The 17,486-nt window shown below is 53.0% G+C and overlaps 2 protein-coding genes across 15 annotated transcripts in view; one reads left to right on the top strand and one right to left on the bottom strand.

Moving 5' to 3' along the window:
- The window catches only part of ANGPTL2 (angiopoietin like 2), a 34,921-nt gene extending 22,715 nt beyond the window's left edge, over positions 1-12,206 (bottom strand). The window contains exon 1 of one of the 2 annotated variants that reach the window (XM_019728615.2): positions 11,758-12,206. The gene's annotated coding sequence lies outside the window, so the exon portion shown is untranslated. Of the gene's footprint in view, positions 1-694; positions 798-11,757 lie in introns of those variants that run through there. The other variant, XM_074331056.1, reaches the window with a different exon arrangement.
- Positions 1-17,486, top strand: part of RALGPS1 (Ral GEF with PH domain and SH3 binding motif 1) — a 289,405-nt gene that overhangs the window by 189,893 nt on the left and 82,026 nt on the right. The gene's annotated exons all lie outside the window — the stretch shown is intronic.

Genomic DNA, 17,486 nt, shown 5'->3' on the forward strand with positions numbered 1-17,486 from the left:
CCTCCTCGACCCCTCACTTCCTCCCGCCTTCTCTGCTTCCCTCCCTGCCTTCCTTCCTCCTTCCTTCTTTCCTTTCCTTCCTTTCCTTTCCTTTCTCCTTCTCTCCTCTCCTCTTTCCTCCTCCTCCTCCTCCCCCCCCCCCCCCCATCTAAGTCACTACCAAATGGTAATAGCCGTATCCTGGAACTATTCCTAAAATCCTACTGCTTCTCCCACCTCCCCTGCAACCTGGTGCAACCCACCGTCACCTCTCTCCTGGACCTAACTGGTCTCCCTGCTCCTGTGCCTGCCTCCTGCCGTCTGTCCTCAGCCCAGCAGTCGGAATGATGCTTTTAAAAAAGTCAAATCGGGTCACTCTTCTACTAAGCTCCTCGTGGCTGCTCATCTTGGAGAACAAGCTCACAGGTGTCTCAGGCCCCCTCGTCTGGCCCCATCCCTCACTCCTCTCATCCTCCTTCACACCAGTCCAGCTGCAGAGTCCTCCTGGCTGCTCCTCAAGCTCATCAGGGCCTACGCACCTGCTGTTTCCTAGCTAGCACTGTTTCCTCATTGCTCACTGCCTTGCCTCTTTCAGGACTTTGCTGAAATATCACCTTCCCAGTGAAGCCCTCCTGCTTCCTTAAAATTGTGACCTCACTACTTTCCTTCCCCCTCCAGAGTCCTCATCACCATCAGACATATAGTGTCTTCCTACCCCATTCCTGTGAGTGTAAGTTCCGCCAGGGCAGGAGGATGTCTGTTCTGGCCACAGCTCCACTCTCAGTGCCTGGCGTGTGGTCTGGAATACTAGGAGCTCAGTAAATATTGTGGACAGAAAGAAAGACACGCCCACCAATGGTTGTAAGCTGCTGGGAGTGCCATGGGAGGGAGTTAGCAGGTGGGGGCTGCAGAGCCCGCAAGTGAATGCCTGAGGGCGTGGGAGTGGCACAGGAGGCCATTTATGATATTTATTCATGACTTTCATAATGTCTACTTACTGAGTGCCCACTAGGTACCTGACCCTGCACTAAACATTTTCCAAGTGTTTTTCTACTTTACTGAATTCTCAGTGTCTTTTTAATGTAGATACTGTTACATTCATTTTACAGATGAGGAAACAGAGACCCAGAGAGGCTAAGTGAATTGCCTAAGATCACACAGCTGGAAGCAGAACCGGGACTTATCCCTGGTCTGATGTACTCCAACCTGTCGACATAAGAAACGTCTAAAGCTGTAGAGAATTTTTATGATGTTTATTTGAGCTAACCTGACGATAATTGTCAGGAAGCAAAAATCTCAAGGGACTAAGAAAATGCTCCTAAGAATGGCAGATCTGCATCTTATTTTACACACTGGAATCAAAGGAGGAGACATAGGGAGAGTTACATGAAATCCATTGATGGTAGATTAAGGGGGCGGGCGAAAGCAAAGCGGGGAAATCTCTAGGCTTGGATAAAAAGCAAACTGAAGAAACACATACTTCTTTTACATTTGTGGGTGCAGGATAGTTAATAATGAACATTTACAGCACATAGAGATGGTATATGGGCAGCCAGATAACGAGGGTTCTGTGATGTGCTCTGGCACCAGCGACTGTGCCTTCAAGGAGTCTAGGAAAGGAAATTACTCTGACCTTTCAAAGCTATGTTATCTTAGATGCATAAAAACAGTGGACAGGCTCATTTAAGGTAAGATTGACCTTTGCTGTGGAAGCTGGAGGCCTGGGATGTGATGGCCCACTATTAATGAAGAATTTTTATGTTCAGACCATCCTGTGTGGTTAATTTCCGGCTCCTTAGTCTGTAGTGCCTGCCACGCAGGCCCCTCCTGAGCTTGTCAGGTTTGGTATGTGGCCCCTTTCTCATCCACAAACCTTCAAACTCTTAATGACGGCATAGAAATGTATGATACTTAATCTGGTTTTTAGTAGTAAAGTATTGGCAGCACCACTTTCTGATTTCACACTAATTTATGCTAAAATAACAATCACAACACAAGACCGGAAGGTTCTATCTTCCCAGGGCCCCTTTGGGGACTTCTCCGGTGCGCAGCCTGGGTTTGCGTTCCACCTGCCCAGCCAGTGGGCTGCGCTGATTTCCACCGGGGTGGCAACGCCCCAGCATGGTTCTGACAGGCAGCTCAGGCCTTTGAGCCAGGCAGAGAAAGGTGTTGCGGACCTCGGGTTGGGGCTGGGCGAGGAGGCAGGGCTGCAGTGACGTGAGTGGAAACCGCGCTGAGTTTGTGAGTGTTTGCCTGGTTTCCAACACGCCGCAGCCACGCCCGGACCAGAACAATGAGGAGGAGCCGCCCTCCTGGCTAGGGTGGGCCCGCCCGCTGCCTTTCAGGGCTGTTCACCTGTGGCAGCTGGTGACAAACACCTTTCTGTGCTGGTGCTGAGGCCGGCGTGGGTCTCCGCCGTGGCCAAGAAACTGCCAGAGGCCCGGGGAGGCAACTTGACTCCAGGAAAGGGTGCCTTCCAAAGCTTCCCGGGCAGTCTCTAAGAGCAGGCAGGGAGGCTCTGTATCATGGAGTTCTGTCCTTCCCCGGTGGCGTTCTCACGGCTTCCAGGTGCAGCTCTGTGCCCTGGACTTGAGATCCCAAAGGCTGCCCTTCTGTGAAAGGGGGTGAGCCAACCCTCCTGGTATACCAGGTCAGGAACACGGAGCGCTTCCGAAACTAGTAGCGTGCTAGTGGCATTATAGCCAGGACAACAAAGTCGGCCTAACAGTGAGGAGTGCTGGCCACGTGCAGTGGTCAGCACCTTCCACTGTCTCCTTGAACCCGTCCCATCGCCCTGAGATACGGCTATCAATCATCCCGTTTCACAGAGAAGGCGCTTGTTCCGTGTCACAGAGCGGGGCTCTGACCAGGAGGTCTGCGTGCCTCCCCTCCCAGCCCTGAAGCAGTCCGCTGGTTGATGGTTCCTCGCTGCCTCAGTGTCCCCGGCATGCCACACAGAGCTGAGCACAGCGTGGGGAGGCAAGAGGCATGCAAATGCCATCAGAGACCGTGCTGCCTGTAAAGAACATTTCTTGCAATTGTACTATTAAAAAGTGAACCAGACCTGATAATTAACAAGTTTTAGGTTCCTAGGCCTTTTGGATAGGTATTATCTCATTGAATCATTACAACATTCAGAGCTAGTTAGTAAGTAGCGTGATGCCATTTGAGGGCGTGGAAACTGAAGCTCAGAAAGGTGACAGGCAGCTTGTTCAAGGTCACGTTGTGAGTAGTGGGACCCGTCCTGAAGCTATAGGATTCTATCTCTTCCTGGTGCATTTCCATGAGGTCCGGGGTTTGGTGGCAGTGACTTGAAGCCGCTTGGGTTACAAGAAGACGGGAAGGAACAGGACACTGCTGGGTGTCTGATATACATTGTCCCAGGTAATCTCTTGAGGTGGTTACAAATGGGGACATAGAAACCCAGACAGGCTAAGTGACTTTCCTAGGAGCACAATGCAGGTTAGAGTCAGCTCTCACCCAGCCTAGAGCTCGGCTCAGCTGACACCAAAGGCCGTGCTCTTTGCGCAGCCCTCAGCCTCCGAGTCATTTATTTTCCTTCAAGATTCCAACCACCCCTCCCCCCCTCAGTTTTTTGCTAGTTTGGCAGTTCTTAATGGGCAGTAATGAGTTTGTTTACTTTTGCTCTCTTGATATTTATTCAACTAATTGCATCCCAAGAGAAATAAGCCCCCAGCCATCTTAGACCTGGGGAAGAACTCAACTCCAGTCAAAGCCATGCTCCTCAGTTTCTTCCTATGATCAACAAAGAAAAGCAAATCCAACTGTTTGCCTTGGCTTCGAGATGAAAATCAAAACGATTCTTGAAATGGGTTTTCCACATTGTATTGTGAGGAGTTTCCATTATGCACAGGTTTCCCTCCCCACAAGTGGGGCTGATGTGGCTGAGCCACGTGATGGCCTCTGCACACTGGGAGGTGGCCTCCCCAGCCAGGGCTTGCGTCCCACCCAGCCTCCAGTGGGCAGCTATGAGTGTCCCCGCTTGGCTCGGTGCAGTGGGGCCACACACCGTGTCCACGCCCCTCTCAGCACGCAGCCTAGGCAAGGGGCCACTTTGTGGGAAGAATTGTTTTGATAAGACATAGCTGTGTGTCCTATCCTGTGGCAGAAGCTGTTGGCCTGGGGCACTCGTGTGAGTGTTCCGCCCCAAAGGTTAGGAATGTAAAAAGTTAAAATACTAAAAATAATAACTACAGTCAATTATCACCAATGACCGAAGCACTCTATATATGCTATCTCAATCTTCCCAACAGCCCTGGGAGGGAAGCCCTACTACTTCAGGGCTGCCATGCACGGTGGCCCAAGTTGTGCACTTGTTGTCCTTGCAGTTTTGTATGTTTACATTATAGCAATTTTCTGATTCCCACAAAAATGCTTTTAAGGCTAACAGCAGAGGTGACAGTTATGCCCATTTGCAGGTGAGTAAACTTGAGAGTCAAAGACCATGAGTCATTTCGCCCAAAGTCACCAAGCAAAGTGCTACGATGAAGTGCAGAGCTGGTAACAGAACTCCGAAGTCTGCCATTGCTGAACGTATAGAAACAAACGTGCTAAAGTGACAGAACCTCAAGAGTGTTCTCTGACTCCAGCCCAGGCAGTCAGACAGAGTTCTTGAGATCCCTCGGACTGCTGACCCCAGGGAGGCCTCTGAATTAAATCCATATCTCAGGGTGATACTGCCTTACCAGTGCAGGCTGCAGCCTTGTCTGAAGGGCTCACAGAACCCATCTCTCTCTCCCCCGCCAGCCCTGCTCCATCGTGCCTGATCACAGATGAAGGCAGGTAGAGCCTAGGCCAGCGGCACCGCAGGAGGCCTGACAGGCGGGCCTCCGCCAGGGTGGTGAGGGCATCTGGAATTGCCGCCTGGCCCTGCGTGTGCCTGTCTGGCTCCCGACATCTAGGTTCTGGGAAGCGAGGAACCTGAGCTGTGTTTGAGTGAGTCTGGTGGACCTGAGCACCAATCCGGATTGTTAAACCAGCATCAGGGCAGATGAGAACATCAAAACTTCAAAGTTGACAGTTTTTCCTACCAAAGCTGGTTGAGATGTATGGTGTATCAGTGGAGTACCCAAACCAACTGGTAATCCAGGGTGTGGGAGGAATCCAGATAAAGGAAAATTCCAGAAGAGGCCCTAGAGGGCCCAGCTGACCATCTGACCAATAGTCTAGAGCAGAGGTATCCTAACTTTTTTCAACGTTTTTCACCAAGGGCCATATGCGGTAAAATACACAAATAGCCGGGCCACTCACTCGAGGTGAAGTACGTATTGCCTCACCTGGTTTATTTAAGTAAACTAAATATATTTTTGGAATTTGCTGCGGGCCAATTAACAATGGATTGCGGACCGCAGTTGGCCCGCGGGCTGCAGTTTGGACACCCCTGGACTCTAGATGATAACAGCTGTCACTTCTTTGTTGTAAACTTACTGTGTGCCCAGCTGCACTCTCTCATTGAAGAGGGGAACATGTGTTATGGTTTGTCCCCCACTGACGTGTGCTGTTTTATGGAATTATTAATAGCACCCCCTTGAGTCTCAAAAGTGCCCTGATTGAATAACAAATTACATGGTTGCCTTACCTGGGAGAAAGGTATTATTATTTGCATTTTGCAGTAGAGGAAAGGCAGGTCCAGAAAGGCTGGGTACTTGCCTAAGGGCGCGTGGAGTACAGATCAGGACTGGGACTCAGCAGTCGGCTACGAGGCCCGACTTCCATCCCGATGGGCTCCCCACCAGTATGAATAAAAGGTGCCTGTTTGTTTAATGGCACATCCTTCTTAGTCACTGCTGACTGAAGAAGTAGAAATGGCTTTCAGGCCAGCACAAGGGGGAGTTTTGTTGGATATTAGAAAGAGCTTCTTCATCATTCAAGTGGCGAGACCCCAAAATGGGCCTCTAGGATGAGCAGTGGCATCTTTGCCTTAGATCACCTGGAGGGGGGACTGTGCGTCATTGTCCTAGGTGATTCACCGCCAGCCTGCAGGCCAGGGAGGGAACAGCCGCATCTCCAACTGCCGGGACGTCCCCTCCCACCAGCCTGGGATCCTGTGAATCACTTCCCACCACCAGGCCACACGGGCACCCAGGGAGTCTGGTGCCAGTTCCCAGACTCTGCCACGTCGGGTCTCATAGACCTTCAACACACCATCTGTCCATCCTCCCAGCCTTCCATCGCCCGTTATGGAGCCTTCCCAGCCACTCCCCTGTGTGTGGCTACCACCTGGGTCCAGCCCTGTCGCTGCTGATGGGAGCACAGGTGTGAGCCAGAGAAGCAGGTAGTAGGATCAGACAGATTTGCGTGCGAGAGCAGCCCTGGGGGATTGAATGTGCCCGATGCCCTGGGCTCAGCGCTCCAGCCCCTGGGGAGCTGCTGGCTCCAGGGAAGGGCGAGTTGTGGTCACACTGTGAGACCACAGGGTGGGGGGGATGTGGTTAGGCAGTGGGGTTTGCCAGGGAGCCAGGGGTTCTGCTGTTACTTTTTCATGGTGCGTTATTTGGGAACCATTTTGAAATTCCCCCAAAGCCGGTGCACTGAGCCCTCTGTGCCAGGAGCCTGGGCCAGCAGTGCAGAGGCGGGGACAGTCTGCAGAAGCCATTTCAGAGCCCGGCTTCTGAGTTGGCTGCTGCATTTCCGGCAAGGCCTGGTGTGCTCTGGAGCCCTGGAACTGGGGAAGCTTCAGATAAGAGGAAGAAGCCAGGGGCTGTGTGGACAGCGCTGCCCAGGTGGCTTCTCGGGAAAACTGAACCTTGCCTGGAGCTGCTCTTCTGGGCCAGGCAGAGTGGTTGGCACCAGGCTTCTCATCCTGTTGGTGTGGGCTTATCCTTCGAGCACTGGGACAAGCACTTTTTGTGCCTACCTCACTGATCCCAGCAACAATAAGGCAGGGGCTATGATTGTCCCCATTTCACAGATGAGGAAATAGAGGCAGTGGATGAAGTCACTTGTCCAGGGCCACAGAGCTACCAGGTGGTAGAACTGGGCTTGGAACCAGGTCTGTTTACTCCAGAGCCAGGTCTCTTATCTGTCCAGTCCTAACTGGCCTCCCTGCCTTTGGGACAGCGCAGCATCAGGCCTGTCTTTCTAAAACTTAAATCTGGTCTTGTCAGTATGCTGCTTACAACAGAGCCGGTGTTGTCATGCCTCCCTGCCTCTGCATAGCACCTGCCCGTCATGCCTGTCTTCCTCTCTAAGTTGGCCGCACAAGTCCACCTCTCCGTGAAGCCATCCATTGGCAGTGAAGGCCCCTCCGTCCCCCAGCTCCCAGGAGTGGCTCCTTCCATCACAGCACCCAAGACACTGTTTGTACTCATCTGGTTGTCTACCCCCAGACTGCCAGCTTCTTAAAAGCAAGGTGAGGGCCACTCCCCCTCTGATGACCCAATAGCCACGATGGCACCTGGGTTACTAACTAGAATTCAAGGATTTCCTTCACTGAACATATTCCTGAGCTTTTTCCCTGTGCCAGCCACTATGCTGGGGGCTGGAGAATGGGCAGGAACAAAGAAGGCGCCTGCCCCCCAGGGCCCCACAGGAGGAGGGGAGACAGAGACCAGGCTCTGGTCCTGCAGGGTGATCAGGGCTGTGGCGGCATCCGGAGGAGCACGTGGAGGGACAGGAGGCATCCCCAAAAGACACCTTGGCTGGATGATGCGGAGGGGATGGTGTGGTACCCCAGGCTTGAGGGGCTTGTTGGCCTGGGTCTGAGGCTTCATTCATTCATTTTCATTCACTCTGTCACTCACTGCACAGATACCTTCCCTGCTGGCCCTGAGTGAGTATCGAGGGCTCAGCTGTGACTAAGACATACAACCTTTCCTTCGTGGAGGTGGGAGTGGGACTACCTTGGGCAGGAGTCTGGGCATTCCTAGAATTGGGTGGGTCCTCAGGCATATCTTGGAGATAAGAACAGAGTTCATTCTGGCCTTTCCCGAGGTGATCCTGGGCCTGCCTTTCTGGAGGACGAGGCAGCAGGGAGAAGCTGAGGCCCTGGGGCTGCTGGCCCCCAGACAGGCTGATTTCACCAGAGAATAGACCTAACACAATAGCTCGATTGTAAGAGGCCTGCCTCCCCCCACCCCACCAGGCACACACATGTCAACATTTCTGTGATCAGAATGTCTTAAAATGATGTGTACATGTAACGGACATTGTAATGTTTTACAGCATTTTACAACATTATAATGTAATGTTTACAGTGCCCCCCCAAAGCTGTTATTAAATCCGTCATATGGCTCACAGCGGAAGTGAGGGAATTACGGTGTTGTCATAGAATCTACCCTCAGAGTGAGGTTCTGATGTGACCTATCACCACAAACTCCAAGCTGCCAAACTCCAAAGTGAAGGGCTGAATAACCCTTCTCTTTGGGGTGTTTTATATAAATTCACAGAAAAGAAATGCTGTTCAATGAATTGATTCATTCTTGAGATTTCCAGTGTGTTTGTCCAGGATGGGAGCAGGCTGGTGTAGAATGAGCCCAGATCTGGGTTTGAATCCCTGCTTTTTGGCCCTAGTGGAGAGACCTTGGCAGAGGTGCCTCACGCTCTGAGCCTCAGTTTCCTCATCTGTAAAGTGGGGACAGCACCCCCCTCCCCCATCTTGCAGGACCCTTAGTGCCACACGCTTCCTTTTCACAAGCCTGCTGTTGTGCGTTTGTGTGATGATTAGGTTCACCTTCTGCCTCCTCCCGCTGGGCTGTGGGCACAAAAAGAGCCTCTCCCTCACCTGACTGCTATCACTTGAGGTCATTTCGGATGAAATGAGCTGTGATTCAGAGGCCAGAGCTGAGTGTGCCTGCCTTGGGTGGTGCTGCTGTTTGTTCTAACGTAGCTACCAGGTGCCGCAGCTCTGATGGCGTCTGAGGAATTGCTCAGGTGCGTCCCAGTCTAGGTCCCGAGGACCTGCACTCGGATTCTGCAGCCCTCGGAGTCCACAAGCAGGGCTGCAGGAAACATGTGGCTGGTGTCTCAGGCACACGGACAGATGTTTGCCCGAGGCTCTGCCCCACTGAGCTGGTGCCAGAGTTCTGTGGCGCTGACGGTGTGTGAGGGGGTGCGGGGGTGGGGGGGGAGCAACGCAGAGCACCAGGTACGGGTTTCTGAAGTCAGGCGGCCTGGCTGGGAATCCCGCTGCATTGCACTGACCACGTCACCACAGGCACGCTGTGTGTGGCTGTGCTGAGGCTCGTCTGTAAGAGGGGTCACAATAATGCCTGTTCTGTCTCAGAGGTAGGAAGCAAGTGATGCGTCCGAATCGGGTAAGCACGTGGTTTTCAGGTGGGCTGGTGCAGCGTTCTGCAGGGCAGCAACCAAAACAGACTCGGTTGCTGGGGGCCATGGGCCAGGACCCAGTGACAGGGTCAGGAAAAAAGGAGTCACGACACCTTGAATGGGGCAGTAGAGTGAGGTGGGAAAAGGTACAGACTTTGGAGCCAGAGTGACCGGGCATCAAGTTCCACATAATCATCAACTGTGTGACCTTGGGCAAGTTGCTTATCCTCGCTGAGCCTTAGTTTTCTCATCTGTAAAATGGGTTGCTAAAACTAGAATCTACCTCCTAGGGTTGTGGTGAGGATGAAATGAGATGATGTGTCTATGCCTTCCTTAGCCAAGTGGACACTCAAAGTCAAGTCAGAGCCTCTGCTCAGCCGGGGCTGCCCAGAGAGCACAGTGACGCACCATGGTTCTACAGCCCCAGAGCCCTGTGCTAGACAAGCAAATATTCAGTGTCAGCTTTTCAAAATGCTCCCAGGAGTTCAGGGAGCCCACTGAGACCTCTGGGGCCACAGGAGAGAAGCTACCGTCCTGTATTGGCTCATGTCAGAGCCACAGACATGGCTACCATGTGGCCAGACTTGGTGATGGGGGTGGGGTTTGGGGCAGGGGTTTTGCCTGGCATGGGTCCTCTTGCTTTGTGGACCTCCTGCAGCACAGATAGCTCTCCGCCCTCAGCCCCTACGGCCCTGGCTGGGACACCAGCTGGCAGACAAGTGGTGCCTGTGCAGGTGGCAGGATGCTGGTACTTAGGGCTGGTGCCAGACATACTAAGCTCCTTTCGTCGGTGCATCTGCCCTTTTCCTTAGTGTGGGCTGCTAGGACCCGGACATGGCTGCAAGTCGCCCCAGACATAGCCTCCCTTCCGCCACCCGCCTCAGGCTCCTGGAGGACCCCCAGCAGGGGCAACCTTGTGGATTTTCTGACACCCTAACAGGATGTATTAGGACAGAGAGAGAATCTGGGCCTCTGCTCTTCCCTCTGCAATTCCGAGTGTTCTGGTTCCTAATAATCAGTGAGTAACATTCTGGGAAGGTTTGCCACACACCAGGCACGGTGCTAACGCCTTCCCAGGCATGGCCACATGGGGTCCTCCTAGAAAGCAGGGGAGTGTGGTGCAGGGGACTGGGTTCAAGTCCTGGGGCTGGCACGTACTAACCATGTGGCCTGGGGCACATCACTTACCTGCTGTGCCTCAGTTTCCTCACCTGTAAAATGGTGATGGATAACAGTACTTATGTTACAGGGTGGTTGTGAGGATTCTACCAGTTGGTAAGTGCCTAGCTCGGGGTAAGTGCCATATAAGTATTAGTTGTTATTAAGACATTATTATCCCCTTTTACAGAAAAGGAAACTGAGGTTTAGAGAGACTTAGTGTTCTGCCAGAGTCATTTGGCTCATAGTGGAAGAGCTGGGATTTGAACCTAGCTCATGATCACCACCCGACTCTGCCTCGATTTGGAAAAGTGCATGTGGGGAGCATTGGGCGGCTTCGGAAGTGCCATTCTCAACTTTCCTCAGAGCCCCGGTGAAAGGAGATCCTTTTCTAAGTAACCGAAATGGCCTCTGGGAGCTCTCATAATCCCTCAGCAGAGTCAATAGCTGACCCATGACACACATATCACAGAAGGAGAAGGGAGGGGTCGGAGGAATTTCTGTTTGGAAATGTTATCTAACGCTGAGCACTCTCAAGGCACTCGGAAGTGGAGCCTGCTCTGTCCCCCCTGCCTGGTGCTGGGGAAGCCTGCCTTCCCCTAGTTCCCAGTCAGGTCAAGCCTGCTGGAGACCCAGGGCGCCATCCAGTGAGAGGAGGGATCAGGTGCCCTCGGACATGCCCGGAAAGCCCAGGCAGCACTTTGCCCCGAGTCACAGTGGCAGATCCCCTGCTGGCGCATCCCTTCTAGTGCTGGAGCCCTTCGCCCCCTCCTCCCGGCTGAGGGTGTGAGCACAGGCTGCTCAGCTCCCCGGAACTTTATGAACAAGGGCTCCCAGCTCCCACAGGACAGCGTTTGCTTTTGCCTGGATATCCTCCCTAGCTGGGGTACAGACGATCCCCAAACTTCAAAATGATTTCCTGATCCCCGGGCTACCCCGGCTGTTCTGCGACTCCTTTGGTCCGCTGCTCCCTCCAGCACACACCTCCACATGGCACATATTCATGCACACGCCAGCGCCAAGCTGTGCCCAGAGCCACTGCCGTCACCCAAAGGCTCTTTGTCTGAGGAGGAGAGTGGGGCTTACTGAGGAAGCCTCGGAACCCCAGCCCACGATCTCATGCCCTGAATGCTACCCTCTGCCCAAATGTCCACAGGTCCTGCCCCGGCAAATGCTCGTTTGGCTCCAAGTGAAAGCAGGAGTGGCCCCCTCTGGGACCCAGCTGTACACACACCCCCAGCTGGAGGGGTCAGGGGTCTTGAGCCCCAGGCCGTGGGGCCAGCTGCTACCTCTCGCCCCCTGTCCCTCAGTGCCACACAGCTGGCCCCTTACCTCTTCCCTCCTGCTTGGCTCCCAGGGCAGCTCCTCACATGCTTCCTTCCCCTGGACCGTCAGCAGGGCAGCCTGTCCATGGCCTCCAGGAGGGGTCCCGGGGTCGCAGGCCGGCCTGGCCACCAAGCAGCTCTGCCTCACTGGCCTCTGCTGGCTCTGCTCTGCCTGCACAGCAGGGCTCGGCGGGGCCGGGCCGGGGGCTGGCCGGGGGTTCCTCCGGGACTGCTCACAACCTGCCTCTTCTTGTGGTGGGGGCCGGCGGCTGCCTCAGGGTCATGCTCTGCAGGTTGGGACTCAGGCTCGTCCGTCCTCAGGCGGTCTGCAGCAGCCTCATTTGAACTCCCAACTCCTTTGTGGAGCCTTTACATGCCGCCGGAGGAAACTGTGAGCACAGCCTGACCCTGGTTGGCTGCAGGCACTTCTCTCCACCCACCAGTGCAAGAGGATCCCCCAGGCCCCAGAAAGGCTTCGGGCCTCCCCTCAGCCCCAGACAGAGGCGGGCCGCCCGGTGATGTCACACTCGCTCCAGCCCCAGCTGGCCTGGCCCCTCCCGCCCCAGCCCGCTTTGGCAGCCTCGGAGGGCCCCCTCCTTCCTTGGCACGCGCAGCCTGGCCAGCTCTGCTCCCTGGCCCGCCTGCTCCCCAAAGCCGGGCAGCTCCTAGACAGCTTCCTCCTCTGACTCAGGTAATGGGTTTAGATCTGCTCCAGCTGTGCAGCAACGGATGTGCGCGGGCAACAGGGAGCCTGGCCCACCCCTCTGACTCCCCCCTCCTGTGCACTGCCACATAGAGCCCCAGGTGGGCAGGCAGGGCAGCCCCCCACGCAGATGGCCTTCCTGGAGGCCTTACTCCCATCTTTAAGCCCTGGGGAAGGAGCCCAAGGCTGTCTGCACAAAGGCCAGCAGCATCTGCTGTGACAGTTACCGGGGGCAGGAGCCTGGGAGAGTGGAATGCCACAGGCTGCATGTGAGGCGGCCCTGGAGAAATGCTCCGTCACTTCCCACCTGAGTGGCCTTGAGTGCGAAGTCACCTCACCTCTCTGGGCATCCCTTCCGTGCCTCAGCAAATGAGCTAATACAAATGATCTACCGCCAAGGGCAGTAGCGGGGGTTCTGTGAGGTCACTCGGGAAAGTGACCTCACTTGGTACAGGGCTAGGACACCTCAGGGCTCTGAAATCAGACTCTGGGGTCAGGTGGGCCAGGGGTTGCTGTGACCCCCCCTCCCCCTGTCCCTGTCAGGAACAAGTAATGGGGATCCATCAGAGTTCTCAGCAGTCTATCACCAAGGCAGAGCTTGTGAATGTGTGTAGGGTCAGAGCAAGAAGGGAAAAGAAAGCCCTGGACCCACAAAGTAAGCAGTCGTACAGGAGGGAGGAGGGCGAGGGGAGCAGCCAGGCCCAAGGGCGTCCCTTTGCCTGGACAACAGCTGTGTGAAATATTGGTGGTCACTCTTCTTTCCTTTTAAAAAAAAAATCAGTGATGATGATGGTGGTGATACTGATGTTTGGGTACAAATTGGGTGAGAAATTATAATGGGGTTCTCCCCACCCCTAGGCACAGTGTATCATGTTCTTGGTCCCTGGGCAGACCCGTCCATCATGGCCCCCCCTCCTTTCTTTGGCCGCTCCTGTCTTTGCAGGGAGCAAACCTTTCTTGTTGCCGCAGCTTCTTTCAGCCTGCTCAGACCTTCTCCCCTTCCCGTTTGTCAGTCCCCTTTCCCTTTTTAGAAGGTGGCTCTTTGCCAGAAGACCCCAGTATCTTATAGGTCACATCATTAGCCAGACTGCTGGACTGGACAGAAAACCTCCCATATCTCCTGTGGGAGTGACGATGCCCACCCACTGTGGATTCTCCCAAGGGCCTGGAGGGTCCCCGTGGGGCCGTGGTAGAGCCTTCGGCACTCTGGCCAGCTGGGGTCTCAAGATGAGCAGAAGCACGTGAGGCTGAACTCTCTCTGAGCTGCGCCCTCGACAGCCTGCAGGCTGGCATGTCGCCTTCATTTTTCTTCTTCCTCCTCTCTCTCTGTGTCTGTCTTCTCCAGGATGTGTTTATTGGGAACCTGCTCTGAGCCAAAACCAGGAAGCCAAAGTCCCTGTCCTCACAGAGCTTCCAGTCTGGAGGGGAGACAGACAGATAGACAGACTGGGGTACATGAGAAGTGCTGGCACTAAGGGATGTCTAAGCCGGAGGCCTGGTGAAGCCCGGGCAGGGCAGTCAAGACAGGCTCCCCGCCGAAACCTGAGTGACAGGTCAGACTTAGCAGCTGGTGAGGTTGGTGAGAGGGTGGTCCGTGTGCAGGACTGCATTTTCCAAGATGGCCCCCACAGTGTCTCCTGGTCCACAGTGAGACCTTGTCACTCCTCCCCCTGAGACATAGGGCCTCTGCCCTCTCCCCTTGAATCTGGGTGTGTTTGTGACTTGCTTGTAACCAACAGAATGCTGTGGGAAGTGACACTACCTAACTTCCAAGGCTGGGTGAGAACAGGCAGTGCAGTCTCTGCCTTGTTCACGGGGACACACTCTTTAGGAGCCCCGAGCCAAGCTGGAGCCTGAGAAGCCCAGCTATCCAGAAGCTGCCATGCAGAGGTCAGGCAGAGCACAGGTTCCAGAGGACAGCCAGCATCAAGCCCTAGATGTCTGAGGAGAGATGCCCCTAGATGGTTCCAGCCCCTAGCCATCGAGAGCCTTCCTGCTGAGGCCCCAGACCTCAGGAGCGGAGGTAAGCCATTCCACACAGGGGAACTCTTAACCCTGGAATCCATGAGGGTATGAAAGCGGTTGTTTTAGGCTGCTAAGTGCGGGTGGTAATTTGTTACCCAGCAGTAGTAACTGGAGCAGAGCTGAGGCAAAGCAGCTGCAGGGAGTCCTTCCCAGGAGCTGCGAGAAGTTCCTGTGCTGAGGAGAGGGGAGCCGAGAGGCCTTGTAACAGGTAGGACGGTATCCAAAAGGGAGTCAGGAGCCCCTGAACGTGTTTAAGCAAGACAGTGTTCAGACACACTTTTATTTTTAAAAGCCCCAGTTGTTGAGTGGAGCCTGGATTAGTGGGAGCTCAGACCAGTCATCCAGAGCCGGTGGGAGCTGGTCGCAGCCATCCCAGTAAGAGCGGCAGTTGGAGGCAGTGAGACTCGCTGGGCAGAGGGGGTTCCCGGGACTTCCGCCCTCTGGGAATAGGTGCAGCCCAAGACCCTTGAAAACAAATTTGCTTTCACAATTCCCAGTTCCTAGGATCTCGTGAAGTAGGCAAGGGGCGGCGAGGGGCACCCGGGTGGCCTTGCCTGTCCATCTCTGCATAGCCCCTGCCCCTTCGGTGGCCTTGCACCGTCGAGGATGTTGCTGGGAAGCTTGAGCTGTGGAGTCACATTCTAGTTCTACCGTCAGTAGCTCTGAGCCTCACTTTCCCCATCTGTGAAATGGAGATGGTACCAGGATTTACCTCGCGGGGCTGCTGTGAAGATTAAATAAGATGGGACCCATTAAGTGTCACACACAGTGGCTAGTGCATTGCAAGAGCTCAGTAGATGTTGGTTGTAGTAACTTCCGTTGCCTCGGTCACTTGGCTGTGAGTTCCCCGAGCACTGGCGTGTGTGGGCCTGGCCGGTGCAGTGGAGCAAACACACGCGTGAGACACCTGCAGGTGAGGAGCTGTGGCTCCAAGTCCAACAGACCTGGGCTCAAGTCCCACCCCTGGCACTACCCTGGGCAACTTTCTGATTCTCTTACAGACTTTGTTTCCTCATTGAACAAAAACGAATGATCACACTCACTCTTCGGGGTTAGTGTGAGGGTGAAGATGGGGCTTGGCGCCACGCCTGGCGCTCAGCACTTGGCAGTTGCTCAGGAAATGTGTGCTGTTGCCGCTGCTCTTCCTGGTCCCAACCCCTCCTCACTCTTACCCAGAATATCCTGGTCAGGCTTCCACCCTGAGGGATCCTGGATCTTGGAACCCCCCCGCCCCCACACCTCCTCAGGGAGCACTGTTCCCACATTTCCAACAGCTATTGGACCAAGGTGTCATGTGACTAAAGCATTTGAGGAGAAGGGAATCTTCGTTTTTCTTTTTTAGAGTTTTTATCAGGATGAAAAATATGTGATGTTTCCATGGTGGCAGAATACGAAGAATCTTAATTGTGTCCCACAGTTTGTATGAATTATTTCATGTGTTTTCGTGTCTTATCGCCTTCCTGACAGTTACAACATTTTTTCTTTTGGGGAATGTTGAGATACTGTGTGTGTGGCAGGTGTGTAGAGTGCCTGGCTAGCGTGTGTTACAATCGGGGATGCTGGGACCAGAGCTTTGCTGTTACCTTGCCACCTCAGAGTCTCACCAGCATTTCAAGCTTCACGTATCCCAAATTGACTTTTTTTCCCTTTTAGAACTTTTTAAATGCCATTCCATTGTCTTCTGGCTTACGTTGTTTCTGATGAGAAGTCAGCTGTCTTTCTTATTGTTGTTCCTATGTCCATAGTGGGTCTTTTCCTCTCTAACTTTTAAAATTTCTCCTTATCTTTGATTTGTAGTAGTTTAATTGTATTGTGACCAGATGTGGTTTTCTTTGTATTTGTTCCGTGGGGTTGGGGGTTCACTGAGCTTCTTAGATCTATGCGCTGATGTTTCTCACTGAATTTGGAAATGTGGGGGAAATTTTTGGTCATTATTCCTTCAAATATTTTTTCTGCCCGATTCTCTCCTCCCGCCCCTTCTGGAATTCCATTTACACACTAGGTGTTGTCCCACTAGTCACTGAAACTCCGTGTATTTATTTATTTTTATCTTTTTTTCCACCCTGTTCTTGAGTTTGGACCATTTCTATTACCTATCTTCAAGTTTGCTGATCCTTTCCTCTACAAAATCCATTAGTTTCATCCAAAATGTGTTTTATGTCAGGTACTGTATTTTTTGGCCCTAGAATTTACACTTGGTTAACTTTTATAGGTCCCATTTCTCTTCTAAGATTCTCTATCTGTCTGTTTATTCTATCACTCATTTCCTGAAAATCCTGTATATGCGGTCAGACAATTAAGTTCGTGAACTTACCTCATACCTCACTGCTGAATATCACTACGGTCACCTTCGAAGTACTCCCCTTGGGAAGCTATGCACCAACGCCAGTGCCTAGTTCACCCTTCCAAGCAATTTTGGAACAGCCATCAGAGCTGTCATTGTATTACCCTTGATGTTTTGAATGTCATCAAAATGTCTTCTTTTCAATATTTCCTTTATCTTCTGGTAAAGAAAGAAGTCACTGGGGGCTAGATCACGTGAGTAGGGAGGGTGTTCCAATATAGTTATTTGTTTACTGGCTAAAAACTCCCTCACAGATAGTGCTCTGTGAGCTGGTGCATTGTTGTGATGCAAGAGCCATGAATTGTTGGCGAAAAGTTCAGGTCATTTTTGTCTAACTTTCTCACGCAGCCTTTTCAGCATTTCAAAATAGTAAACTTGGTTAACTGTTTGTCCATTTGTTACAAATTCATAATGAATAATCCCTCTGATATCAAAAAAGGTGAGCAACATCGTTTTGACTCTTGATTTGGACTGACGGAACTTTTTTGGTCATGGAGAATTGGCTGACTTCCATTGTGCACTTTTGACACTTTGTTTCAGGGCCATATTGGGACACACATGTTTCATCACCAGTGATAACACAGCCCAAAACATCGTCTTGCCTCCAAAAGGGTCTTGGCAAACTTGGACACTTCTTTGCTTTTGTTCACTGGTGAGCCATTTT

Source organism: Rhinolophus sinicus, linkage group LG04 (assembly GCF_036562045.2).
Source record: "Rhinolophus sinicus isolate RSC01 linkage group LG04, ASM3656204v1, whole genome shotgun sequence".
In the NCBI taxonomy this organism is placed as follows: Eukaryota; Metazoa; Chordata; class Mammalia; order Chiroptera; family Rhinolophidae; genus Rhinolophus; species Rhinolophus sinicus.